The sequence below is a fragment of the Schistocerca piceifrons genome, chromosome X (assembly GCF_021461385.2).
Source record: "Schistocerca piceifrons isolate TAMUIC-IGC-003096 chromosome X, iqSchPice1.1, whole genome shotgun sequence".
Taxonomy (NCBI): domain Eukaryota; kingdom Metazoa; phylum Arthropoda; class Insecta; order Orthoptera; family Acrididae; genus Schistocerca; species Schistocerca piceifrons.
Window position 1 is genome coordinate 366,481,920 of NC_060149.1, and position 27,714 is coordinate 366,509,633.

The 27,714-nt window shown below is 42.6% G+C and overlaps 1 protein-coding gene and 1 non-coding gene across 2 annotated transcripts in view; one reads left to right on the forward strand and one right to left on the reverse strand.

Moving 5' to 3' along the window:
• LOC124722145 (kelch-like ECH-associated protein 1B) overlaps positions 1–27,714 on the forward strand; it is a 119,332-nt gene that overhangs the window by 57,567 nt on the left and 34,051 nt on the right. The window lies entirely within an intron of this gene.
• Positions 22,411–22,485, reverse strand: Trnas-cga. The gene has a single exon. It is a non-coding gene; the product is annotated as a tRNA-Ser (tRNA).

Below are 27,714 nucleotides of genomic sequence, written 5' to 3' on the forward strand. Positions count from 1 at the left end.
AAAGTATGATACACATTAAAAATTTGTGAAACACGTAGAATGTTTTTCATTGAGCGTCTAACAGTCCCCTCCCCGCAGTCCAATCAAGGAGTAATTGCGGAAAAAGCTTAATTTAAAGAGTTATATTTCTTCGTCTGTACTATCAGACATGTAAATCTATATCACTTTATGAGTTTATCATGGGTAACGGCACTGTAAAACAGAACTTTCAGTGTTGGTCGTTGCATGAACTAGAAGACTATAATAATACTCAACTAGATATTTCGAAGAAATTTGTGGCTCAGCTCGTCATCCAATACATTTTGGGCTACGATTCTTCAAGAGGCTAAGGTTCGAAACTTTTCAGTAAATATATTAATTTTTAGATAACAAAGCGTCTTGGTTGATCGTCAAGTTCAACGTATCGAACAAAACGTGTCTTGTTATAGTCGTTGGTTTCTAATTGATATTATTGCGTTTCTTTTTTTCGTTGTAGTGCTATAAAAATTTTATGTTAGACACAGTGTTCAAACCTAACGGTTCACAAAAAATACATCACTCCAGTTTACAAGAAAGTTAGCCCAACACTTGACTTTTTGCGACTGCACTCTCTCCATTTCTCTCAAAGACTACTACTTACAAATTAAACAAAGATAGCATAACTCGTTGGTGCTAAGCAGCAAAGATTGATCTTACAATATTAATATTACCGGTACAATATTTCCTGGTATTTACGAAAAATTATAACAGCTTTTGTTTTTATGGTTAGTGAAACGTTATGATGAACTTTTTATAATTAAATATTTTACAGTGTTAAATACGTGCCAGTTTCAGTCGAAAGAAATAATTGAAATTTATAGGCTAATTAGCGTTTTTAAAAGAAAAAAGTGCAAATGGATTTCCAAAATTGTATAGAAAATACAAAAAAGAAAGGGATTTCGAGAGGATGTTCTTATACAATTCATCGATCCCAAAGTTTCCCTTATTGAATGTCAGACATGCAGTTGTCAAAACAACATAGTTGAAAAATGAATTGAATCGTGAATCTCGTTAGTCAGGATGTGTATCGTAATCTACTATTAAACAGAAGTTCCTGTAGCACAAATTCGTTATGAGCAGCATAACGCACTGCAGTCTTTCTTTTACTCCAAGCAAATTGGTCTGCCATAGTTCTGTAATTCCTACTTTGTTTGGGGCGTACAAGTCGCGTGTTTACGAGACTCGAAAGATGTAGGCTGTTCAGGTTTCTCTTGTTCATCATCAGTCTGTAGAATCATCCTCATGCAGAATGATAGTTCACGTGCGCTATTGTGCATCAGCTAGCCTCCTATGCATTTTTGGATAGACCATTGCATTTTTGGAAGATTCCTCATAAAACTGAGGCTGATCATCTTCTAAACATCAGGGTAAGGATCACGACGAAAACTTCACTAATTTGTTCTTCCAAATTTGTTTCTAAGTTTGGTCAGTTTGCTCTCAGAAGTCGATGAGAACAACCGGAGTTTTCAGCCTGTTTTGAGTTGTGAGATGGACAAGGTCGTGGCTCCATGTTGTACGAATTACTTACGAAAGAATGTCAGCATTAACAATGAGAAACTGAACTGCAATAATCGCAGTAAACACAGAGTTGTGATAAACACATCTCACGAGCAGTAGTCACGGAACTGATAACATATGTTTGCGAGACATAGCTGCGGTCTTAGCGCGCATTTACTGAAGGTCAAGTACAGCGAACGGAATTCCGCGCTCACTGCACGGCGCCAGCACACCAACTGAAAGGTACGTTAAAGAAAAAGGCAGAACTCTCCCGTAAGAAGAGATGGTCACCGCAGTTCGGCAGCCGTTTCAGAGACGTATGATACCAGTTAAGTGTAAGTAATCTGTGCAACGCACTCTCCCGGATGCTAAATCGATGCCTTGACCACTGCCTCACTCTGAGAGACCACGAAGTCCCTTGTAGCTGCCAACGCACCGTTGTGAGGTAGCGATAGAGCAACGCTCAGGACATTCCAGATCAGTTTCAAAAATGTTTCTACGACATTTTACGTAAAAATTTCGCAACAGTCATTTGTTTACCCTTGGGAACTGTCAGGCGATTAGATTTCGTTTTCGGTGGACGTTTAGCGTCCCATGGGAAACTCTTTCTCTCGTCTCTTCTCTGCAGCTATTTGTTAACTTATGAAGATGATGTACATTTAAAAATACTTTCAGCTCCAGAAGAAACTTTCGGCTGTGTACTTGATTTGTAGATGGAAACGAAGGTAGTCTAGATTCAATTTCGCCTACATTTCGATTATGTATGGACACCTGTTTGGATGCAAAATCTTTACCGCGCAGTCCTTTAGAGCAGGGGCCCACGATTAATATATGAAGTTACAAAATTTGTAAGAGAACCCCTGCCGTGTCATGCCGTTATCCTTAAGTGACAGGAAAATCTGGGAAAATCTGTAACATGTTGCTCGGTTTATGGTTTGAACCTGGCGCCTTCCGAAAACGAGTCAGTGTCTTAACCACCGTGCTACGCCACTATCTTTTATTTTATTATGAAGGGGCTTAAAAATGTCTGCTTAAAATACCACCTGTGCAAGTGCTGTAAGATGTTCTAGGCTCTGACAAACCTGGAAGGACCGCAACTTCGCTAATGTTAATTAATACTGTGCTTCTTTTGTCCCAAGTAAGATGATTTAGCATCGAAACAACGGATAATTGATTAGAAAGAGCATGATGTAATTCCTGATGGAACCATGCCGATTTAAGGCTTCTTAAATAAGTACCGGCGATAGTGTTAGTTACGTAAGACCACTACCGATATCTCAAACAGTCAAATGTGAATATGTGAGCTGTCTCGAATGGTCACCGCACCCAAAGGATTTTAAAACCCAGAAATGAAAGAACGGATCTAGGGACATCTTGTTTTATCATTCCGATTCTCAGTGCAATCCACAAAACAGTTTGTAGCATTGCTAGAATCACGTTGGAGTCACTAATATGCGCGTACTTCTTAATTCGAGGACATGCTCCAGGAATATGTGTGTTCTTCCTAAGAAAGTGAATTTTCGCAGAAAATTTTGTGAGAGAAGCCGAGACTTAAGTCACTAGACATACATGCGGTATGACCCGCACAATGTAATCAAATACACGTTGATATTGCGGACGTCAGTTGTATTTCCATTGTCATTTAGTTATTTATTCATTAAAATACTAGTTTACATTGGTATTATACATTTCGGCTTATACAGAGGAAAAACATAGTTAAAAGATTACTAATTCAAATATATTTACAGGTCTAGTATGACAAAGTTTTATAGTGTACATACAATGCTGATTTGTATAAACATGCTTGCAAACAAATATTTTGGTAATACCTTCTTGTATAAACCTTTTTCAATCACACAAATACAAGGCATATTAACGAAACAATGCCACTAGCATTTCTGTAGGAGCTAATAAGCTGTTAAACATCGGCGTATGTAAACTTTTGATAGAACCTAAGTAACTGAATAATACCGTAGTGAACCAAGAGACTTCATTCGAAGTACTCGATGAAAAATGATAAGGTAGGAAATATTACACAGCTCAAACGACTCTTCGGTGCCAACATCTTTCATCTTTCGGGAAAATATTCCTGTAAGAGGCGTAAATCTCATCTTCACATAGTTTAAGCTACAACCATTACATGGGATCGATGCAGAATTTATTAGGCAATGAATGCCAAACCAGTGAAAATTTGCAACAGATCAGGATTCGAACCCGGATTCCTTGCTTATGGCGAGCAGTCGCCTTAACTATTAGGCTGCCCGAGCATGCCTCCAGCACGATTTACTTTTAGAGTGTCCCTTATGTTTGTTCATATTAATTCTAAACAATGCAACCCGAGGTTCTCCTACAAGCTTTATGCGAATAACATTAGTGGGAGAGCAAGCAAATTTGGAGGAAGACAGAGGCTTACCCTGGAACGCCGGCCGGAGTGGCCGAGCGGTTCTAGGCGCTACAGTCTGGAACCGCGCGACCGCTACGGTCACAGGTTCGAATCCTGCTTCGGGCATGGATGTGTGGTCCTTATGTTAGTTAGGTTTAAGTAGTTCTAAGTTCTAGGGGACTGATGACCTCAGATGTTAAGTCCCATAGTGCTCAGAGCCATTTGAACCATTTTTTACCCTGAAACAGGGATGTGCAGCGTATTAGGGGTATGGGTACAGATATTGTCATTATGGGTACTTTAATAAGTGTCAATTTGATTGTGTATGTTGTTTTTCTATGCGTCTAACAATCTTCCCGCGAATAGGTCACGTAATTTACTACCTAATGTTTCTGCACCGTCGTAACTGAAACACAAAGTGAGCTACGCCTGTCAGATGAAGTAAATACTGACGTAATTTTGTTCAATACATTGTCCTGAGGCGTCACTAGAAAGATCTGCACGTATAACCGTAACACCCTGTATATTAATTAAGTTCATTTGGGTTAAATTTAATAAACAAAGTGAGTGAAGTCAATGACGATGAAATAAATGATCCAATGACATGAAATGATATCAGTGAAATACTGAACCTGCAGTGTGGTAAATTTTTTTGGTGACAAATGAAAATGTGTGTGACACCATAACTCGAAAGCTGACTGTTTCCTGATCCAGGTCGCAGCTTTTTTAATTGTTTATAAGGTTTGTCATTAATAATCACTCTCTGTTTAAAAATAGCTAGAGCATTCATTAATAAAATATTAGGAGTACAATTAGTTCATCTGCTCACAACACAGCTTTAGACTGATACAGTAAGAGCAAGAAGCAAATCATCTACATCTAAATCTACACAGATACTCCGCAATCCACCATATGGTGCGTGGCGGGGTGTACCCTGTACCACTACTTGTCATTTCCTTTCCTGTTCCTCTCGTAAACAGAGCGATGGATAAACGATTGTCTATACGCCTCCCTCGCGCCGGAGGTTCGAGTCCTCCCTCGGCATGGGTGTGTGTTTTGTCCTTAGCGTTAAGTTAGTTTAAGGTAGTTTACGTAGTGTGTAAGTCTAAGGACCGATGACCTCAGCAGTTTGGTCCTTTACGAATTCACACACATTTGAAAATCTATACGCCTCCGTACAAGACCTAATTTCTCGTATCTTATTTTCGTGGTCCTTACGCGCGATGTGTGTTGACGACAGTAGAATCATGTGGTAGTCAGCTTGAAATGCCGGTTCTGTAAATTTTCTCAGTAGTGTTTCTCGAAAAGAACGTCGCTCCCCACCATGGATTCTTATTTGAGTTCCCGAAGCATATCCGTAACACTTGCGTGTTGTTAGAACTTGCCGGTAACAAATCTAGCAGCCAGCCTCTGAATTGCTTCGACGCATTCCTTCAATCCGACCTAGCACGGATCTCAAACACCAGAGCAGTACTCAAGAATAGGTTACACCAGCGTGCTATATGCGGTCTGCTTTACAGGTGAACCACTCTTTCCTAATATTCTCCCAATAAACCGAAGTCGACCATATGTCTTCCCTACCACAGTTCTCACTTGCTCGTTCCACCTCACATCGCTTTGTAACGTTACGCCCAGAAATTTAAACGACTTGACTGCGTCAAGCAGGGCACTAGTAATACTGAATAAAAACATTACAGGTTTGATCTTCCTACTCATCCGCATTGACGTACATTTTTCATTTTCGTGCAACCATAAGAGTTATGACCGCCTCTCTAAGAGAAGTGAGTGAGCTAATAGACAATAAAAAATAACCTTTTAAAAAAGTTGAAATCATTTTTGTTTCTCATCTTCTTGTACTAACAAGAATTTTTTTCAGGATGAGATTTTCACTCTGCAGCGGAGTGTGCGCTTATTTGAAACTTCCTGGCAGATTAAAACTGTGTGCCGGACAGAGACTCGAACTCGGGACCTTTGCCTTTCGCGGGCAAGTGCTCTACCACACTTGCCCGCGAAAGGCAAAGGTCCTGAGTTCGAGTCTCTGTCCGGCACACAGTTTTAATCTGCCAGGAAGTTTCAAGAATTTTTTTGTGTACTTAAATTTAATATCTGTATATAGGACACACACACACACACACACACACACACACACACACTTATCCACATGTAGTCATGTAAACACTATAAACTTATGCGACTGAGTTAGTGCGTCCTTCATCGTAACGAGGTATCTGAACGGAATCGTCGAAACACGCCAATAATTAACTTGCTAACACTGTTATCAGGCGAGCATGAGCAGAATGAAGGAAAGAGGGAAGGAAGAGATGGAGGAATATTAGGCGTTTAGCGTCTCGTCGATATCGAGGTCGTTAGAGATGGTGTGCAAGGGATGGGGAAGGATATCGACCGTGCTCTTTCAAAGAGACCATTCGGGGATTTACCAGGGACGATTCAGAGAAATCTCGGAAAGCCTAAATCTTGATTGCCAGATACGGTTTGGAACCGTAGTCCTCCAGAGCGCGAGTCCAGTGTGCTAACCACAGCCCTATCTTGCTCGCTAAGTTGAACTGAAATCTGATGTTTAAGTTGTGTGGTTGGGTAAGATATCTGAAAATTTGTAGGCTGCGCAGCGCAGCTTAGGATATGAGCACTAGCAGGCAGCTAATTTATTTAATCTTGACCGTCAAGGAGAGCCGCAGCAACGTGGTACGTCGCGAACCGGTTTTTGTGTGTCGTATTCTCTTACTTCCCTGCCCGCGTAAACAGCTTCACCTACACTAACTTGTAAGAAGTTAAGCGCTTTCTGTTACGAAAATACGAAATTGGAGAAACGGTATCATCCATCCATTATGGATCAAGGTAGTAGAGGAAAAATCATTTCCTGTATCAAATTAATTTTTGTGTACAAAAGAGAATCACAGTATATCAGTTTATTACGCATTATTCTGTATCTGAATTAAGACACATATCTTCGCAAGTTTGGTACTTCATAGTTAGATACCAAATATTCGTTTGTTTCCGTAATGGCTTCATTCTTCTTGCACTTCAGTGTCCTTGTGACGTGTCTGAAATCTAAGGCTTTCACATTAACGAAATTTGCAACAAGGATATTATCACATCATTAAAAACAAATGCAAATGGCTGTACACAGGCGTTCAGGTTTACTGGCCCTTGTACTTAACTCTAAGTAGGCTACAACACTGAGTTGCAGCGATAAAGACTTCACCAGCGACTATGGCAATGACAGAATTTGTAAAATAAATTGAAAACCCAGTGAAAAGATAGGGCGACGTGACTTGATAGTTTAATGTTTGTAAATGGAAGGAAAAAACTCAGATTCCCTAGCAATAATGTCCTACGTCTACTAAAACACCGATATGGATAGAGCGATAAATGGTTCAACCACATCTCAAAATAGTTGCCTACATTCTTAATTTTATAAGCGTAAAAGTTTGAGTCGAAAGCCTAGCCCTCTGGAATTATGTTCTGTTGTGATGTTTACACTTTCACAGATGTCATAATAGATAACACAGAGAGAGAGAGAGAGAGAGAGAGAGAGAGAGAGACTGAGTTCACAAATATAGCGTAACTGCTGATTATTAGAAGAAAAAGAAAGTAGCTGGATGCTGTTGCGTTATTTCTTCCTTCTTGATTTAACACTCGAATAACGGATTTGTCTCCAGATACCCATCGTTTATTCCACTTATCCAAACATACGAGATTTAAATTTCAAACGGTACTCCAGCAACTTGCTTCTCGTAAGATTATTTAGTGTAAAACACACTGTAAAGTTATTTTTAGACCGTCCGTTTACTGTGTAACGTATGTAAGTGGACGCATTCTGGTTTTTTTGTAACAGCAGCATCGATGGCCTGAAATAATATTACGTTTCGATGGAAAAATATATTTACAACTATGGTCTGGCGAAAACATATTTTCATTCAACTCGAATAACTTCATTTTGCCTCTGTCGCCTACTTTTAAAACATTGTTAGCACTTCGTGGATTTATTTTTTGTTTTTACTGAAGACTTACCAGTTAAATATAAATGTAAGTCAAACCATATATTTGAATAGAGTTGTTCAGTGTATACATACATCCGTTTTGTGGTCACTGATGACTGTTTAACAAAAAAACGTGAAACCCTTTCGACATCACATTGATTTTTTTATTTGTCACGCAGAAGATGGACGTTTCAAAAATAACATTGTACCATTATAAACAAAGAAGCAATCGACAAGGTACATACACCAAAATGTACCTCATAATCCATTTTCTTCTGTATTTTCACAAAGTCACCGTGGTATTAAATTAATCACTGGCCATTCCTTAAGGCTGTGACATACGGCCCTGTTTCTGACTTCTGACAGCCCCCAGTTTTCATTTGGTGAATATTCAGGGCTCAGTTGTCGCATCATCTATAGGCTCCGCGTCAGCTGATACTGTTTCACTAATGAATATAGATAATATGTTGCCTCGACACGTTTGAAGTGATTCCTGTGTCATTAATATCGCATTGCAGACCACTAAAATCGCTATTTACTGAATATCTGCTGTATAGAAAACACTTCATGCCGACGTCTTTGGACGAATTGATGAGCTATGCACAGAACTAAAATCATCAAGCATTGTTAATTTATTTATACAAGTTTCGTAGAGGATGTCATGTCGCGCACGATAACAGGTACCAGTATGGCGATGTTTTCTTAAGATCCATCACTTGGCTCAACAACAAGTCACCTCTTCCGTAATTAACCTTGAGCCCTTTAAAAGTTCAAGGACAACCTGTTTATGAGCTAAAGCGCTCAGTATACTTGCAAACTTTTCACGATTTTCAGGATACGAATTGTCGTATCAGAAATTCAAATAACTATAATAGGGACTTGATATTACATCTTGAGGATAAGAAATTATTTATTCAAGTGTGTTGCGACTGCACCATGAGTAGTATTTGTTCAAGTAAGAGAAGTATCGGTACTTAACTTTTTAGAAACCAGTTTCAATGATTTCTGCCTTTTGCAGGCATAACGACAGAGAAAGTCTTGGAAGTTGTCTTCATCTTTGTCTGTCAGTCTGTTTTACGGACACGTCGAATGCCTATACCATTTGTGAACGTGTGTTAGAATTTCTCTCGGATGTTTTCATTGTAATGCGGTTCCACTCGCTCTTTCTAGATGATATTTGCACTTGTATAAAGAACTGCTTCTGTTTATTGAGCTGACACGTGTCCGTTTTCATTTAATGTGGTTTTGTTAGAAATCTGAATACCTAATTTTCACTTCTGAATGGGCGACAACTGCTGCGAATACCGTGTTCCATTGAAGGAGCTGCAGTAAGCCTTACATTCTATGCAGGTCACATATCTAACAAAACCAAGCAAAACTGCGCTATATATTTTCTCGACGACGTCAGTTGTAACACGTCTTTGGTGAACATTTATGATAAGCAAACCATTGGTCCGTTGCCATCGCCAAATTCCAGGTTTCTCAAAATTCTCTCACCTCGAGAAACTTATGTAGGCAGAGAAAGAAGTAGTAACAGTGAAAATTAACGAACAGAAATACTGTTTCCAAATTCCTAAGTGTTTCTGATCCGTTTGGGAACTTCTTGCAGCATTACTTCAACAAACAAAACTTAAGAATGAAAGTAACTTTCGCATGATGTGTCACTTCCAAATAACATATCTCAATCAATCTTAGACCATACATTGAAAGAACTGCTACAGTATACTACAGGAGATCATTGAAGGAGATACGCAATGAGACGAACGGAAATGACACTTTTATTCAAAGACAACAACTGCACTGAAGTAACCGCGATTTATGATGGTCCCCTGGAGATTACGAAAGACGGGACTTTGTTTTTAATAGCATATTTGATTAACAAGGATGGAAATGGATTATCTGCAACGTGCTCCCATTCTGGCCTCAAGGGTGATAAGGAGTTCTTGTGGCAGGACGTTCCATTCCTCCACCAGCACGGTTGACAACTGTTGGATGGTCGTTGGTGCCTGTGGACGTGATGCAACTCGTTCCTGGTTGCAGAATGATCGTTTTGGTGGTCCAGGTGTTATGGTGTGGGGAGGCGTAATGTTTCATGGGCGTACTTACTTCCAATTCTTTGAACACGGTTCACTCAACAATCATCGTTACTCTGAACTGTCCTCCCATTTGCGTCTTTTCGGGGGTGCATTATATGAGGCGTGTTTTTTAAGTAAGTACCGTTTTGAAATTAAAAAAAGACGTGCTAAGATATCTCAATAATTTTATTTTTACATGAAAGCATGTACTTTAATCTACTTTTCTACATAATTTCCGGCAATATTGAGGCACTTGTCATAATGTTGTACCAGTTTTTGAACACCCTCCTTGTTAACCATTGCATCACAACTGTTTTGACTTCGTCATCGTCTTGAAGACGCTGACCGCCCAGGTGTTTCTTCAAGTGCAGGAACAGATGGTAGTCACTGGGCGCAAGATCGGGGCTGTACGGAGGATGATCTAGAGTTTCCCATAAGATGTGATGGGATCTTTGGTCTGATTCGCCACATGTGGATGGGCATTGTCTTGCAGCAAAACGATGCCCTTGCTCAACTTGCCACTTCTTTTGATCAGAACTGAACGGCGCAGATTATGCAATGTCTTACAGTAAGCTGCTGCATTGATTGTCTCATTACGAGGCAGAAATTCCACAAGCAATACTCCTTTTCTGTCCCAAAAAACTGTGCACATGATTTTCCGGGCAGAAATTGTTTGCTTAAACTTCACTTTTCTGGGTGAATCTGAATGCCGCCATTCCATGGACTGTTGCTTTGATTCTGGTGTGACGTAGGCCACCCATGTTTCATCGCCTGTAACAATTTGGCTTAGAAATCATCACTGTCATTGTGGTAACGCTCAAGGAAAGTCATTGCACTGTCTGAACATTTGGTTTTGTGCACATCCGTCAACATTTTCCGTACCCAACGTGCGCAATATTTTCGGTAATTAAAGTGTTCGGTCACAATGCCATACAAAACACTACGAGAAACATTGGGAAAATCATCCCGCAAGGCGGAAATCGTAAAGCGTCTGTTTTCTCTCACCTAATTGTCCACTTCCTACACCAAACTTTCATTAATGACCGAAGGACGCCCACTCCGTTGTTCATCATGCACATTTGTGCGACCATTTTGAAATGCTCTCACCCACTTTCTTACCATTCCATCACTCATAATGTTTTCTCCGTAACTGCACAGATTTCACGATGAATATCGATCGCTTTTAGGCCTTTAGCACTAAGAAATCTTATAACAGCCCGTACTTCACAGTCGGCGGGACTCACGATTATCGGAGACATCTTAAACACTCAGTACACAACGTAAACAAGGAAGAATCAGACTGTAATGGCGTCAGTGCGTTGGCAACAGATGTAGGTACCCAGTGCGCATGCCCAGAACGCCGACGGCAGCGCTGCGGCCGCGGTGTGGCAAAACGGTACTTACTTAAAAAACACGCCTCGTACTATGTTTTTATGGGTGACAATGCGCGACCGCATCGAACTGCACGGGTGCAGCCGTTCTTGGAACGAGGAATTTCGGCGAATGGTCTGGCCTGACCGTTTTCCCGACTTAAATTCCTTCGAGCAAGTGTAGGATGCGGCCGGCCGGTGTGGCCGCGCGGTTCTAGGCGCTACAGTCTGGAACCGCGCGACCGCTACGGTCGCAGGTTCGAATCCTGCCTCGGGCATGGATGTGTGTGATGTCCTTAGGTTAGTTAGGTTTAAGTAGTTCTAAGTTCTAGGGGACTGATGACCTTAGAAGTTAAGTCCCATAGTTATCAGAGCCATTTTCGAACGTGTAGGATGCGGTGGGGAGACATATTACAGCACTTCGACATGCACCAACGGCTATACAGCAGTCCCCAGCCGCGTTGGTGGAGGAATGGAACGCCCTACAACAACTCCTTACCATCCTTGTGACCTGCATGGGAACACATTGTACAGCATGCATTGCTGTCTGTGGTGTTCACACACCCTATTAAGAGCCATCATGAATCGTGGTGACTTCAGAGGAATTATTGTCTTACAGTAAAAGTTTCATTTCGTTCACTTCATTGCGTATTTCTTACAGTTACTTTATGTACTGTACTGCAGCAGTTCTTTAGATGTACGGTCCAAGTTTCGTCGAGTTATGGTTACTTGACAGTGACACGTCATGCGAAAAGTTACTTCCATGGTTTAGCTGTGCACGTGTCTGTTCCCCCATTGTAGAGTTGTGCGTACAAGGGACAGCATTTGACGCACGGTACCGAATCTAAAGTACAGAAACATTTTTGGATTTTTTTTTGTACACGAGGAAGGTCTTAGACAACTGCGTACACCACGGACAAAGTTACCTAGGGATCATCTTGTTTACTGAGCGAGGAGGCACACTGAACAAATACATATTACACCCTCTGGAAGGGCCAAGTTCAAATCAACGTGCTGACTTACGGTTTATATGGTTTCCCAGTATCATTTCACACGAGTGTCAGAAAGGTTTCTTCTGCCAAAGATTCCTCCCCGTCGGCTCTACACAGCTATCGCTCTACGAGGAGACAGGAGAAACCATTTTTTGCTCCTCATAGTTTGTATTATCTATATTTTCTGGATCTGTCACTTGAATTACCTTATACCATCGCCGTTAGATAATCCTAGGTGCCCAAATATTTTCTTACAGATGCTGCAATCTGGTTGTAGCTTTGGTGCGGGAAGCCCGCTTCTAGTTAGTTTTATATTGTTTTGCTGATTGTTGAGACGTGATTTGGCAGGCGTTATTGGACTAAAATCGGATGAAACAGTGAGCAACTTCCAGGTCTGTTTTGTCGATTGCAGTATTTGGCTCCGTCGAATGGATGGTATAACCGCTTTTGAACGACTCGTCTTCCCAAAGGCAAACCCAATACCGTTGTTTCGTACTTGCGCCCTCAAATTACTTTATCCACAAACTGTGAATTGTTTCTTAAAGGTATAATTCTTTGTGTAAATCACTCTTATTGTAATAATTTGACAGTCTAGCTTGCTTAAGAGGGCAACCGTCTCAATTGTCTTCATTTTTATAAACGAATAATGTTTATTTCTTCTTCTCATTCTTCTTCCTCCTTCATTCCAGAAGAAATGAAGAATATATAAAACTTTAAATTGTTGAGCATTTGCAAATTACAAGGTCAACCCGATTCATATTAATGAACAGTTTGGCAATATGAAGAGGTTGAAATGTCATTTAAAGTCAAATTTTAAGAATAGTCTTCTCCTTAGTTTGTATTTGTTTCTCATCGTTTCGTCACAACATCATCTAATGAAATTACTCAAAAGTTTCAAAGAAATCTATGCAAAAAACTTATACTGCGCTTGCTTCTAAGAAATTACTTGTTTGGTCTTCGGAAGCGAGCACTTTGATTTATTCATGCGGCGCTTACTTAGTTATACTGTTAAGAATGGATTACTTAAAACAGACATCTCTCAGATTGCAAACAGTGGACGTTGCACTGAATTTGTAATCAAACTCCTGCATCAGAATATCGCTCACTGCAAGTGATTCAGCATGCTCCGTTGCAAGTAAACATGACATTTGAGAAAAGACTCATTGTTCACTGGTCGTCAGAATTCAAGGGAAGACGAGTTCATTCAGCAGTCACGAAACTACTTTATGGAAACTCATTTGTTATCGTGAAGTGGTGGCAGTCTGTGTTCGTACTTTCCTGATCGTAAATCCAATTTTCGCGTCTTGAAATTGTTTTTCCCCTCTCATGTTCCCCATTTCACTGACGAAAAAGAGACTGTTAGGAAATAAAAGGCTTACCAGCAGTGAATATTAATGTATTAATCATAATATTCCGGTGTTTCAACTAAATACGGCAGTGAATCTACACTGGTGTCCAAAATCAAAGCAACAAACCGCTGTTTCCTCGTCCTGTCCCTAATTCACGACATAATCATACAAACTGTCATTAGATGTCCGTACGATCGTGTATAGCAGGAAAGATGGCATTTCGGTTAACGAACAACCACGCGAACGATGAAACCAGGGCACCTATCAAACGGGGTATTGTTTGCCGGATAGTCTCACATCCACAATCGCTGTGTACACAGTCACATACGGTGCAGTCTGGCACACAGAAGACGCCTACCAGACTCTCTGCGGTGGAGGGCTATAGGAAGAATGGAAGCAGGAAATTCGCGAACTGATATGGCCCGATGGCTTAATGTGAATCGTTCTGTTATTTCTCAGATGTGGCGACAGTTTATAGAGACCGAAACTGTTTCCCGAAGACCAGTACAGGAGCGACCACGTGTGACACCAAAAAGAGAGGACTGTTATTTGGCTATAAGGGCGCGATGATACAGCCTTAGTACGGCACGGCAACTGGCATCTGGTCTCGCAGCATCCACTGGACGTGGACTGCGTACAAAAGGATTCGGCAGAGTGGCCTTTATTGTCGGGGATCTGCTGTATGTGTACCTGCGACCCGTCTTCGGGTGGAGTCGTCAACATACCACTTGGACAGTCCTCTTCATAAAATTTTATGGTTGAATCGGCAAGGTTTAATTGCTGTCAGATATCGTGACGAGTTCTTGGGGTCTCATGTGCTGTTGTTGCGAGGTACTGTGCGACCAGACTTTGTTCTGATGGACGATGATGCTTGAGCACGGGTGGTTGACGTTTCTTGGAAACGGAAGATACTGTATACATGGCGTGGCCTGCTCGTTGTCCAGATTTGAATCCCATAGAGTGTGTCTGGTATGCACCAGGGAGACGGGCTGCATCACGTCAGCATTCACCAACCATTCTCCAAGACGTTTCCCCTTTCGTTGTCAGGCCTGTATTGTTAGCAGAGGTGGTCACACCCCACACCGTGCACAGTAACTAGGTGTCAGAACGTGTATGCAAATCAGTTAAGTTGGAAGAAAAGAAGAACATTTTTTGTTTACCGTTATGCATGTTGCAGTTGTTTACGTTCTGCGTTCATTACATTGTTTCTACTTTACTATCACCTGTTCATACTGTTTTGTGGCAAAATAAACGCAGCGTTATAAAATTTCCGTTTGTTGCGTTAATGCTGGACACCAGTGTAGATAGATGATAAGCGCTTAGCCCACTCACATCTTTCGCCCTTAGCTATCTCGATATTTTTGGGTTTTTACAGTTTCTGCAGCAGATTAGGAAAAAAAAGTGTAATACAGGACAGCGTTTCTCTGTTCTCTAATGTAATCAGTTCTGTAATCATTTTCGCTTTCATATGTTACTGTTATCTGCGGTGTAAGCGAAAAAGATAATCCTTCGCGATATCTTTCACTTATCAAAGTGCCATGTCTTTAGTAATGTATATTTTAAGCAACTAATGAGCCCCCTTCTTTCTTAGTGTCTAAACTAAATGTTACATTATACAGTATCTGTATTGAAAATGTTGCAAACTGTACTTCTCTATTCGAAAGAATGAACAAAACAAATTGCTGTCTTCCATTTTCCTAAATCATTTAAGCCCATTATCTGTATGACTCCTGCAAAAAGGTCGATGTTCTTGTTGTTCCCTATCCTTGTCAAACTAAGCTTATTCTCTCTCTCTCTCTCTCTCTCTCTCTCTCTCTCTCTCTCTCTCTCTCTCTCGCTCTCTCTTTGTAAGAGACGTTGTACACAAACATTTCCTTTTTAGGCTACTTCGCTCCTATTGAACGCTGGGGTACTTTTCGATTCCGCGACTGTAGAAATCACGTTGTTTTAAGGCGAAGAACTCGTCGAGCCATTTCGGAGCGCATTTTCATCTGGAAAGGGAGTTTCTTGAAGGTTGTTGAGTAGAGAGCGGAAAATCTGAGGGTGCAAGATCATCTGAAGAGGTTGGATGCGGAATGACTTCCTAACCCAACTGCTGTGAAATGCTTTTTGTCACTGTAGCAGACTGCTGGCGGGCCTTATATGGAGTAGCTTCACTTGACGCAGTCTTCCTAGTCGTTGTTCTTGTAGTGAGTCTGCAAGACGTCTCAGTTGTTGACAGTAAATGTCAGTGATGGTTACACCTCGGGGAAGCAATTCGTAGTACATCACAGCGTCGCCGTTCCACCAGATGCATAACATTACCTGTTGTGGATGCACTTAGATCTTTGTGCGGGGAGTCGCTGCATTGTTTGGGCTCAACCACTCCTTTCTTTTTCTTATGTTAACATGAAGACACCATTTATCGTTACCAGTAACGATACAGGATAGGAATGGTCGGTGTTGTTCATGAGCCAGGTGATGACGAGCAAGCAGAGATGGACAAATGGTCACCTGCTGGTTTTTGTGATTTTGGCTTACAGCACGCGGTATCCATACACCCGATTTTTGAACCTTCCCCATCGCATGCAAATGTCACGCAATGGTGGAATGATCACAGTTCATCACATCTTTCAGTTCTCGAGTACGGTGACGTGGATCATTGCAGATTAATGCGTTTAAACGACCTTCAACAAACCCCGAAAGTCTTCCTGAACGTGGAGAGTCACTAATGTCAAGACGATCCTCCTAAAAACGAGCAAACCGTTTTCCTACCGTGCTCTGTCCAATGGCGTTATCCACATACAGGCACATATGTTTCTGGCTGCTTCCGCCGCTATGGAACTCAAACTGAGGAATATGTCACAATGTTCCGATTTCTCCACTTGGCATTACATTTTCTAGCTACCACAGCTTCATTCGCGATGACAAAATGACAACATGTACACAGAAACACTAACAGTGAATTAAAAATAGCAATCGACAAATAAACCCATAGCAACGGGAATACCAGCATGCAAAACAAAAACGCTACGAACTTATGCACCAACCTAATACTTACAAATTAACACTAGTGCTTGGAATTTTGCAGGTTGTCGTAAGGTTCTCCGTAAAAGTTATTTCCTTTTATTTGCGACTAGAGGTTCCATAGATTTTCATTCAGTCATATATCTGAGAGAGTGGCCTGTGTGATAGTGCTTTCGCTGTCATTTTAGTGAGATGGCGTATTTTTAGCTTTTCGGAAAACAATGAATACAAACTTTACCGATGTAAGTGATTGTTCCTGTGTGCTCCAAAATTCGCTATGTGAAGAGAGCAAGCTATTTTCTTCAGGAATGGTGTTACCGAAACCCTTGTTGATCTGAAGGTACACCATGCAGAGAGAGATTTGTTATGGGTGCAGGAGAGAGGCATTCACGCCTGTTGCAGCTATTCTTTCCCTTTACTATCTCTTCAACTGTCTTCATCAGTGACTCACGTCATGATACGCTCAACCATTCTATCTTCAATGCATTATGTTCTTTGTTAGGCATTTTTATTCGTTTTGACTTATTACTGGGCGTCTTCAATCCGTCCTAGATTAGTCCATTCCGAGCGTGGTAAGGTAAGGCTCATATTCCCGAGGACGGTGGTTCAGATCTCCACAAATGTGATTGCCAAGATGGTTTGTTTCAAAGGGCACGGCCGTCTCCCAATCCGGACTTGTGCTCCCGAGCACCATTACTTCGTTTTCTGTGTGCGTATTGTAGCCATCAGCTAGGACTAAAAAAAAAAAAAAATGGTGCAAATGGCTCTGAGCACTATGGGACTTAACATCTGAGGTCATCGGTCCCCTAGAACTTAGAACTACTTAAACCCAACTAACCTAAGGACATCACGCACATCCGTGCCCGAGGCAGGATTCGAACCTGCGACAGTAGCGGTCGCGCAGTTCCAGACTGAAGCGCCTAGAACCGCTCGGCCACACCTGCCGGCAGCTAGGAATCGATCCATTTATACTGTCCAGTCGCATTAATGCGACCATCTGTCAAAAGCCTGAATTGCCTCCTTTGCAGCGCAAGATGTGCAGGAAGAGAGTCAGTGAGGTTCTGGAAGGTACCGACAGTGATGTGGAACCATGCCGAGTCCAATGCCATGGCCAGCTGCGCTAGGTTTCTCGGTTGAGGATCCATGGCACGAACAGCCCAATGGAGGGGGTCCCACAGATTCTCGAATGGGTTTAAATCCGGGGAGTTTGGTGACCAATGAAGTACGGTAAATTCGTCCTGGTGCTCTTCGAACCTCGCACCAATGCGAGCTGTTCGAGCATTGCCCTGCTGATAGAAGCCGTGCACCGAGGAAAAACGAACTGTATGTAGGGGTGGAAATAGTCCCCAAGTACAGATGTATACTTGTGTTGATCCAGTCAGGGAATGCCACGAAAACATTCCCAAACCATAACGCTCCGTCTTGTTGACAGTGTGTTTGCTTTCAGGTATTTCACACCGAACAAGCCAACAGCCGTCTGTCCAATGAAGCATAAAACGTGATTTATCCGGAAAGGCCCCTGTCGGCACTCAGGTGGACATATAGCTGCGATACTGGCGTGAAAATTCCAGCCTTCGTCGCCGATGAACATCAGTCAACATGGGTGAATGTACCAGGCGTCTGCTGCGGAGGTCCATACACAACAACGATCGCTGAACTGTCGTTGAGGAGACACTGTTGGTATCCCCTTGGTTCATCTGGGCGGTCAGTCGCTCAACAGTTGCACGTCTATTCTCCCCTACACACTCCGCGACTGTCGTTCACCCCTTTCATGTACGGCCTGTGCTGCACCACAGTTGCTTCGGCGCCGGCTTTATATGGCGTCATTTTTCCATGTACGGTTTACTTTAACCACGGCAGCATGCGAACAGTTTACAAAATTAGCTGTTTCTGAAATGCCTCCACCCTTGGCCCGAAAGCCAATGATCATGCCCTTTAGGACGTCAGATAAATCGCATCGTTTCCGCATTACGACGACTGCAGTTTTCCGCGTTCTCTCGATACGCTTTGTACAGGGTGTCACTCCTGAGAGTCGTCAGGCGCATTTTCTCTGGTGTTTCGGCAGATATTTGCAATTTGGTTTTGGAACGTGTAGCTGGAGTCAGTTCCAACAAATTTTGCTCATCACGTCTTTCATGCGACACCCAGCGTCGACGGAAAGCGTCCCTTTGTTGCCTGTCACAAACAAAATGATTTTTAAAGTGGAATTTTACGCGCCCATTCGACAGAGTGGTCCAAAATTAGTCTCGTGCGATATTATTTTTACCGATATGTATTAATAGAACCAGTAATACACGATGAATACCGAGTACCCCAGCAGCATCGGCATCGCCCTGTCCCGTGCTACCTGCTACCTCCATGTGGCAGCGTGCTGCTCAGTCGCTGCTGTAGTACCGGTTATTCCTTGTGTTTTACTGCTCCTGTTAATACATATCGATTCAAAAATGGTTCAAATGGCTCTGAGCACTATGGGACTTAACATCTGAGGTCACCAGTCCCCTGGACTTAGAACTACTTAAACCCAACTAACCTAAGGATACCACACACATCCATGCCCGAGGCAGGATTCGAACCTGCTACCGTAGCAGCAGCGCGGTTCCGGACTGAAGCGCCTACAACTGCTCGGCCACAGTGGCCGGCTAATACATATCGGTAAAAAGAATATTGCACTAGACTAATATGGTAGCACTTTTTCGAAACGGCACGTAGAATTCCAATTTAAAAATATTTTGGTTTGAAACGGGATACAAACCAAAGCATTCCGTCGACGCTATGCATGGCATGAAACGTGTGATGGACATTATTTGTTTGGGCTGACACCAGCTACACGTTCCAAAACTAAATTGCATACACCTGTCGAAACACCAGAGAAAATGCGCCTGATGACTTTTAGGAGAGATGCCCGGTACTCTCCACTGCCGCTGTCGTCTGCGAGTGGTTAGTGCTCGTTGAAGTCGAACATAGGCGGGGGTCACATTAATGTGACTGGACCGTGTAATAAAGAAACCGACTAAATTCCTGTTCACTTTCGATTATTACTGTTACGTCGTGAGCGAAACGTATCGTTGTCGGTTTCTGCCTGTCACAAACAACTCCCACGTAGAGAGAGCTTTTTGCTTTCGTGATGGTCTCTTCCATATGTAAATAAAATATAAGTTGTGACCGTGGGTAATTATGCGTACCACACATCTTGTATAATTTCAGCAGTGGTGACCACACCAACCAATTTCCCATAAAGAGAATGGATTATCCTTCTATCTCCGCATTTGTACCTTTCTGTCTAAGAAAAAAAACTTAAAAAAAATTACGTTTACATCATCAAAAGCCTTCCCCGAAATCTACGAATACAATATATGATCATTGTTTTCCTAAATCTGCCCTCTGTTAGTATGCGCAGTGATAAAATTGCTTCGGGAGTGCCCCTGCTTTTCCTTAAACCGAACTGGTCCTTTCCTAATTTAATTTTAGTTTTCCTTTCGATTATTCGATGAAGTACTCTCACGAACATTGTTGTTGCTCGTGATTCCGAATTGATTGTGTGGAAATTTTTATGTCAATCCACTCTTACTTTCTTCGCAAGCGTAGTGATCATCTAATGGAATATCCTAAATTACAAGGGTACTTCGGGTACCACTAACTGATCCCTCTCCTTTCCCTGTTTCATTCGCGAATGCCGCATGGGAAGAATGACTGTCTGTAAGCTTCTGTATTAGCTCTAATTTATAGAGTTTTCTCGTTGTGGTGATTTCGCGAGACGTATGTGGTAGGAAGTAATTTGTTGTCCGACTCTTCCCGGAAAGTACTCTCTCAAAATTTCGATAGTAAACCTCTCCGTGATGCAAAACGCTTCTCTTGTAACGACTACCACTGGAGATGGTTAAGCATCTCTGAAACGCTATGGCGCCGACTACGCGATCCTCTGATGAAACGCGAAAATCGCCTTGTATACCACTTCATTAGTGGATGAATTACATTTCCTTTAGATTCCTTCTATGAATCTCAGTTCTGGCATCTGCTTTTCCTACTATTTGTTTGACGTGATCATTTCACTTACGATCGCTCCGGATAAATACTCCTAAATATTTTGCGGTAGTTACTGTTTCCAGAAATTTGTCTTCAATATTGTAGTTGTACAGTAGTGGATTTCTGTTCCTGTGTATGCGCAATGTGCTACATTTATTTATCTTCACGGTCAACTGGCCGTCCCTACACCATTCATTAGTCCTCTGTACAGCCTTCTGCAAATCGTTACTGTCTACTGGCGTTGCTCTCTTCTGATAGACAACTACATCATCTGGGAATTGACTTAGAGCTTCCGACACATTCTGGTAGATCATTCTATCAGACGTCCTTGGGGCGCTCCCGAAATTACCTTTACTTCCATCGATTTTATCCCTTTAAGAACGACGTGTTGAGTAATATCTGCAAGGGAGTTTTGAATCCAGTCGCTAATCTGGTCCGATACTCGCTAAGCTCGTATTTTTTTCACTCGTGGGCTGTGTGAGACAGTCGAGGAACACATGAACCAGAGTGCCGAAGCCTACAGAAGTCTACAGCGCTGTGGATCTCATGGGGAAGCAACATCCCTGTTTCTGGTATCTAAATTGATTTTTAAAGAGGAGGATTTCGTTCTCCAAAAGCGTCATAATACGTGAGAATGAAACATGTCCCATAATTCTGCAATAGATTGACGTCATCAATATAGTCCTACATTTACTCTGCAACTCTGCACACGACAGCGGACGTTCGCATCCGATACCACCGCAGAATCGTCTGAGACTCTGGCTTATACCTTCCATTCTGATCCATACCAGAGGACCGCGATCGATCCTGGCTACGATGCTACAGATAGCGAGATTTGCTTGCACCCCGCCTGTGATGTTAGCTGTCTTCACCATACCATCCATCCGCCTGAGGATGACCTTAGAACCCAAGGGGAGGCGTCATTTGTCCGACATGACCCTCGATTTACAGCCGGTTGCACTCACTGCGCTCGATATCCGCCGGCAAGGCCTCAACTACATCTCTGACGAGATCTCCCAGCAAACACAACAAGTGCACGCTGGTACTCTTTCCTGACCTACATGCTATTTTCCTGAGGGACTCTATTACTTGCCTAACGCTGGAGCTCCATATGACGATCATACCAGTCCTCTGCACTTGTCCTAATTTGGTAGGAAAATCGGCCACTGGTTCAACAGCTGGCGTTCCGTGCTAGCTGAGAAGTATTATCAAGACTGGGTAGCATTTAATTTAGCTCTTGCCAAGGCTTAAGGAGCCAGCGGTGCGGCCTGTTCCCACTGCCTTTCGCCCAAACACACGCGTACCCATCACTGTCCACCACTCACTCTGGAGTGAAGACAGACCAGTCTGGAGTTGCGTGTCGGAAGTCGCAGCGACAACTGTACCAACAGGTGATCCAACGGCACCAAAGGTGTCGGAGGTCTTGGCTCCGATGCCTCGATGTCGCCGCAGCTTTGAGCAGTAGCCAGTAGTCTGCTGACCGTCGCCTATGCAGCTTCCAAAAGTTTACGGACAGTGGCCACTTCCCTTCGTGTGCCCACACAACAAGCACATACCCTATCCACACTGTACTTTGCTAAAAAAAAAACTCTATGGAATAAAAAAGTACTGACCAAACAGTCTGGACTAGAATGAGATTTTTCACTCTGCAGCGGAGTGTGCGCTGATATGAAACTTACTGGCAGATTAAAACTGTGTGCCGGACCGAGACTCGAACTCGGGACCTTTGCCTTTCGCGGGCAAGCGCTCTACCAACTGAGCTACCCAAGCACGGGTCAGGAAAGAGTACCAGCGTGCACTTGTTGTGTTTGCTGGGAGATCTCGTCAGAGATGTAGTTGAGGCCTTGCCGGCGGATATCGAGCGCAGTGAGTGCAACCGGCTGTAAATCGAGGGTCATGTCGGACAAATGACGCCTCCCCTTGGGTTCTAAGGTCATCCTCAGGCGGATGGATGGTATGGTGAAGACAGCTAACATCACAGGCGGGGTGCAAGCAAATCTCGCTATCTGTAGCATCGTAGCCAGGATCGATCGCGGTCCTCTGGTATGGATCAGAATGGAAGGTATAAGCCAGAGTCTCAGACGATTCTGCGGTGGTATCGGATGCGAACGTCCGCTGTCGTGTGCAGAGTTGCAGAGTAAATGTAGGACTATATTGATGACGTCAATCTATTGCAGAATTATGGGACATGTTTCATTCTCACGTATTATGACGCTTTTGGAGAACGAAATCCTCCTCTTTAAAAATCAATTTAGATACCAGAAACAGGGATGTTGCTTCCCCATGAGATCCACAGCGCTGTAGACTTCTGTAGGCTTCGGCACTCTGGTTCATGTGTTCCTCGACTGTCTCACACAGCCCACGAGTGAAAAAAATACGAGCTTAGCGAGTATCGGACCAGATTAGCGACTGGATTCAAAACTCCCTTGCAGATATTACTCAACACGTCGTTCTTAAAGGGATAAAATCGATGGAAGTAAAGGTAATTTCGGGAGCGCCCCAAGGACGTCTGATAGAATGATCTACCAGAATGTGTCGGAAGCTCTTTAAGTCAATTCCCAGATGATGTAGTTGTCTATCAGAAGAGAGCAACGCCAGTAGACAGTAACGATTTGCAGAAGGTTGTACAGAGGACTAATGAATGGTGTAGGGACGGCCAGTTGACCGTGAAGATAAATAAATGTAGCACATTGCGCATACACAGGAACAGAAATCCACTACTGTACAACTACAATATTGAAGACAAATTTCTGGAAACAGTAACTACCGCAAAATATTTAGGAGTATTTATCCGGAGCGATCGTAAGTGAAATGATCACGTCAAACAAATAGTAGGAAAAGCAGATGCCAGAACTGAGATTCATAGAAGGAATCTAAAGGAAATGTAATTCATCCACTAATGAAGTGGTATACAAGGCGATTTTCGCGTTTCATCAGAGGATCGCGTAGTCGGCGCCATAGCGTTTCAGAGATGCTTAACCATCTCCAGTGGTAGTCGTTACAAGAGAAGCGTTTTGCATCACGGAGAGGTTTACTATCGAAATTTTGAGAGAGTACTTTCCGGGAAGAGTCGGACAACAAATTACTTCCTACCACATACGTCTCGCGAAATCACCACAACGAGAAAACTCTATAAATTAGAGCTAATACAGAAGCTTACAGACAGTCATTCTTCCCATGCGGCATTCACGAATGAAACAGGGAAAGGAGAGGGATCAGTTAGTGGTACCCGAAGTACCCTTGTAATTTAGGATATTCCATTAGTTGATCACTACGCTTGCGAAGAAAGTAAGAGTGGATTGACATAAAAATTTCCACACAATCAATTCGGAATCACGAGCAACAACAATGTTCGTGAGAGTACTTCATCGAATAATCGAAAGGAAAACTAAAATTAAATTAGGAAAGGACCAGTTCGGTTTAAGGAAAAGCAGGGGCACTCCCGAAGCAATTTTATCACTGTGCATACTAATAGAGGGCAGATTTAGGAAAAGAAAGACAAAGGTCCCGAGTTCGAGCCTCCCGGGTTCCCGGGTTCGATTCCAGGCGGGGTCAGGGATTTTCTCTGCCTCGTGATGACTGGGTGTTGTGTGATGTCCTAAAGTTAGTTAGGTTTAAGTAGTTCTAAGTTCTAGGGGACTGATGACCATAGATGTTAAGTCCCATAGTGCTCAGAGCCATTTGAACCAATTTAGTTCGAGCCTCGGTCCGGCACACAGTTTTAATCTGCCAGTAAGTTTCAGTCTGGACTAGCTAGGATAGAACAAGCAGACCTCCGCAAAAGAATTACCGGAGTGTAGCGTTACAAAATATAAACAATAAGAATAAACGAGCTCTAAAATCTGATCTGTACGGTTCTCACAATAGCCTAAGATTTCGAGATCAGAAAGCTCTTGACACAGAATTAAATTGCTCTGCTGACAACAGATGGATCAACAGCTATTTGTCAATATAGACTTCACTTTCGCAGAAGCTGCTGCAGCAAATAAATACCATTGTTCTAAATGTAAATAAACAGTAGTCTGTCAGACAAAAACTCAGTTAATATTCACTTCTTGTCAGAAGTTTGCTTAGGAAAAAAAGGCATTGGACTAAACTAAACGCTGTGTAGTAACACAAACTGTTGACTCTACCGCTACTGGACGCTCCTGCTCCTGGGTTTTCCTTCGGAGGCTGTGCATAGCTTCTTGATATGCAGCAATAAATACTGAATCTACCCTATCATCATCTTGCACCGTCTGCTCGTTTTCAATTGGGCTGATTTCTTTTGGGCAACTATATAGTTTCTCCCCATAATGTTCGATCTTCTCACTTTAGTTTCTACGTCCATTGCCTAATTACCTTTTCTATCTCTAATCACTGTGCACCTCGTTCTGTGCTCCCTGGAAGGACTGTTAGTCCGTGTGCAGCATCTTGTTTCCGTCTTGCGTCTCTCTCATGGCAGCTTTCTTCCATCTATTCTTCTTTAGTCTCTCTGGACTTCTGAGTAATTTCATTCTTGAATGAACTACGTTGCTGCTGTTCACTTATAACTTATGTACATCTTTGTCGTTTCTGTATTAATTGTGGTATCTCATCTGTTACCAATTGCTATCTTATTTCTCCCTTTTTCAGTCCTAGTACTTTTCTTTTGCATTTACATTTATTTTAAGACAGGTGCATAGGTTTTCCACAGCAGTATCTCCATGAAGTGTTGTTTTCTTTTGTCACGTGTTCTTCCAAGAACGTTTAAGTACCTTGTTTAAATCCCAATTTCACAGGTACTTCTTTCATTTCAACAGGCATTTCATTAGTACTAAGTTGTGGTCTCTATTAACGGTAGCACGTGGATAACTCTTGCAATCGTTAAATTGATTTATGAACCTCTACTTTACCGATATATAGTCAATCTTATGTCTTATTTGATCGCTGAGTATCTTCTATATGTACTTCCTTCACAAAGGGTTCTCGAAAAGTGTATACGCAACGTCTAACTCCTGTCTAGCACAGAATTCTTCTAAGTCATCTCTTCTCGTTTCGCTTTTTGAGACCGAGCTGCCGGCCGGTGTGGCCGTGCGGTTCTAGGCGCTAAGTCTGGAACTGCGTGACCGCTACGGTCGCAGGTTCGAATCCTGCCTCGGGCATGGATGTGTGTGATGTCCTTAGGTTAGTTAGGTTTAAGTAGTTCTAAGTTCTAGGGGACTGATGACGACTGATGTACCTTACCTACACGGGCTACTGTATTTCAGTCTCGCATTTTGATTAAATTATCATGAGTTGAATAAGATCATCATACACTTCTTATATTTCACAGCCATCTGCATCTCTGGTTGACATGCGTAGTTGTTATATTACAGTATATGGTGGCTGTCCATTCAGTGTCATCATCAGTGTCCTTTCTGTTTGCCGCAGGCAGTACCCTACTCTGTTACCAGTTTTCGTATTCGTTACAATCCATACTTTGCGCTTCTCTTTTCTGACCCATTATGAAAAGTCCTATGATCGCCATTTCATAGATCTCCTGCTCTGGACATCAACTCTCTCTGATTTCTAAAATATCTACCTGCTTAGCTGTAAATGTTCTACTTTTACGTATCATCTTAATTAGAGCTCTATTCTTGTCTGATAGCTTCTGTCTAGTAGTCGCGCTCGTATATCTAACTGCGGGATTCCTTCACTTCCGGAATATTTTACCCATGAGGAAGCCATCAAGACGTTTCTAACAGATAACTGAATGTAATAAGGAAAGATAATGTGGTGGTTTCCCATTGCCTCCCGCATATGATGCTGTGGCTGTTAACGCTTGGGTGGGTGCGACAGTGTATGAAGTGAAGTGCTCCAACCCCAATAACATTGTCTTGTACCGCTCCATTGTTGTTCTGCAATTGCGAGCCCGTACCTATTCCTTCATTATTGTTTCAGCTAACAGAATGATAAGTTGTGTTGTTATGGTCCAATTGGGCAGCAGTAATACAAAATAAACGGCTAGTGTGTCATCTTATCGTTCAAAGTACATCGGGCGCCCGGTCATGTGAGTAATATCTCCTTCAGTTTTATTTTGTCACTTTTTATGCACAACAAAATATAATTCGTAAAAAAATGGGTTCATATCACTCTGCGTAGGGCGAGATCAAAGCTGACCGACAACGAGGTTGAATGACTACTCAGTGAGGATTCAGGTGTCAGTACCGCAGCAGACAACGAAATCCCTCCCGCCGGTGGTTCGAGTCCTCCCTCGGGCATGGGTGTGTGTGTTATTCTTAGCATAAGTTGGTTTCAGTAGTGTGTAAGTCTGGGGACCGATGACCTTAGCAGTTTGGTCCCTTAGGAATTCACATACACACACACACACAACGGAAATGATGACGAAGAAGTGGAACTTATCACACAAAGTAACCACGATACAGATTCTGAACAGTAACACGCTTACCGAGCAAAGTGGCGCAGTGGTTAGCCCTGTGAACTCGCTTTCGGGAGGACAACGGTTCAAACCCGCGTCCAGTCATCCTGATTTAGGTTTTCCGTAATTTCAGACAATTGCCGGGATGGTTTCTTTGAAAGGGCACAACCAATTTCCTTCCCCAATCCGATGGGACCGATGACCTCGCAGTTTGGTCCCATCCCCCCGACCGACCAACCACAACACGATGCAGTTGATGACCGTGAAGAGCAACTGTCAACTCGTGATATTTTTACTGAAAGAATAACACATTTAAATTGAAAAATGTGGTAACGTGAGCACAAAAACGAAAAGAAAGATTGTTGCAAATATATTTACTGGGCCTAAAAATGTTGCCAGAGGAAGGGATGGGTCGTTTGGGGAAGGAGACCAGACAGCGAGGTCATCGGTCTCATCGGATTAGGGAAGGACGGGGAAGGAAGTCGGCCGTGCTCTTTCAACGGAGCCATCACGGCATTTGCCTGGAGCGATTTAGGGAAATCACGGAAAACCTTAATCAGGATGGCCGGACGTGGGATTGAACCGTCGTCCTCCCGAATGCGAGTCCAGTGTGCTAACCAC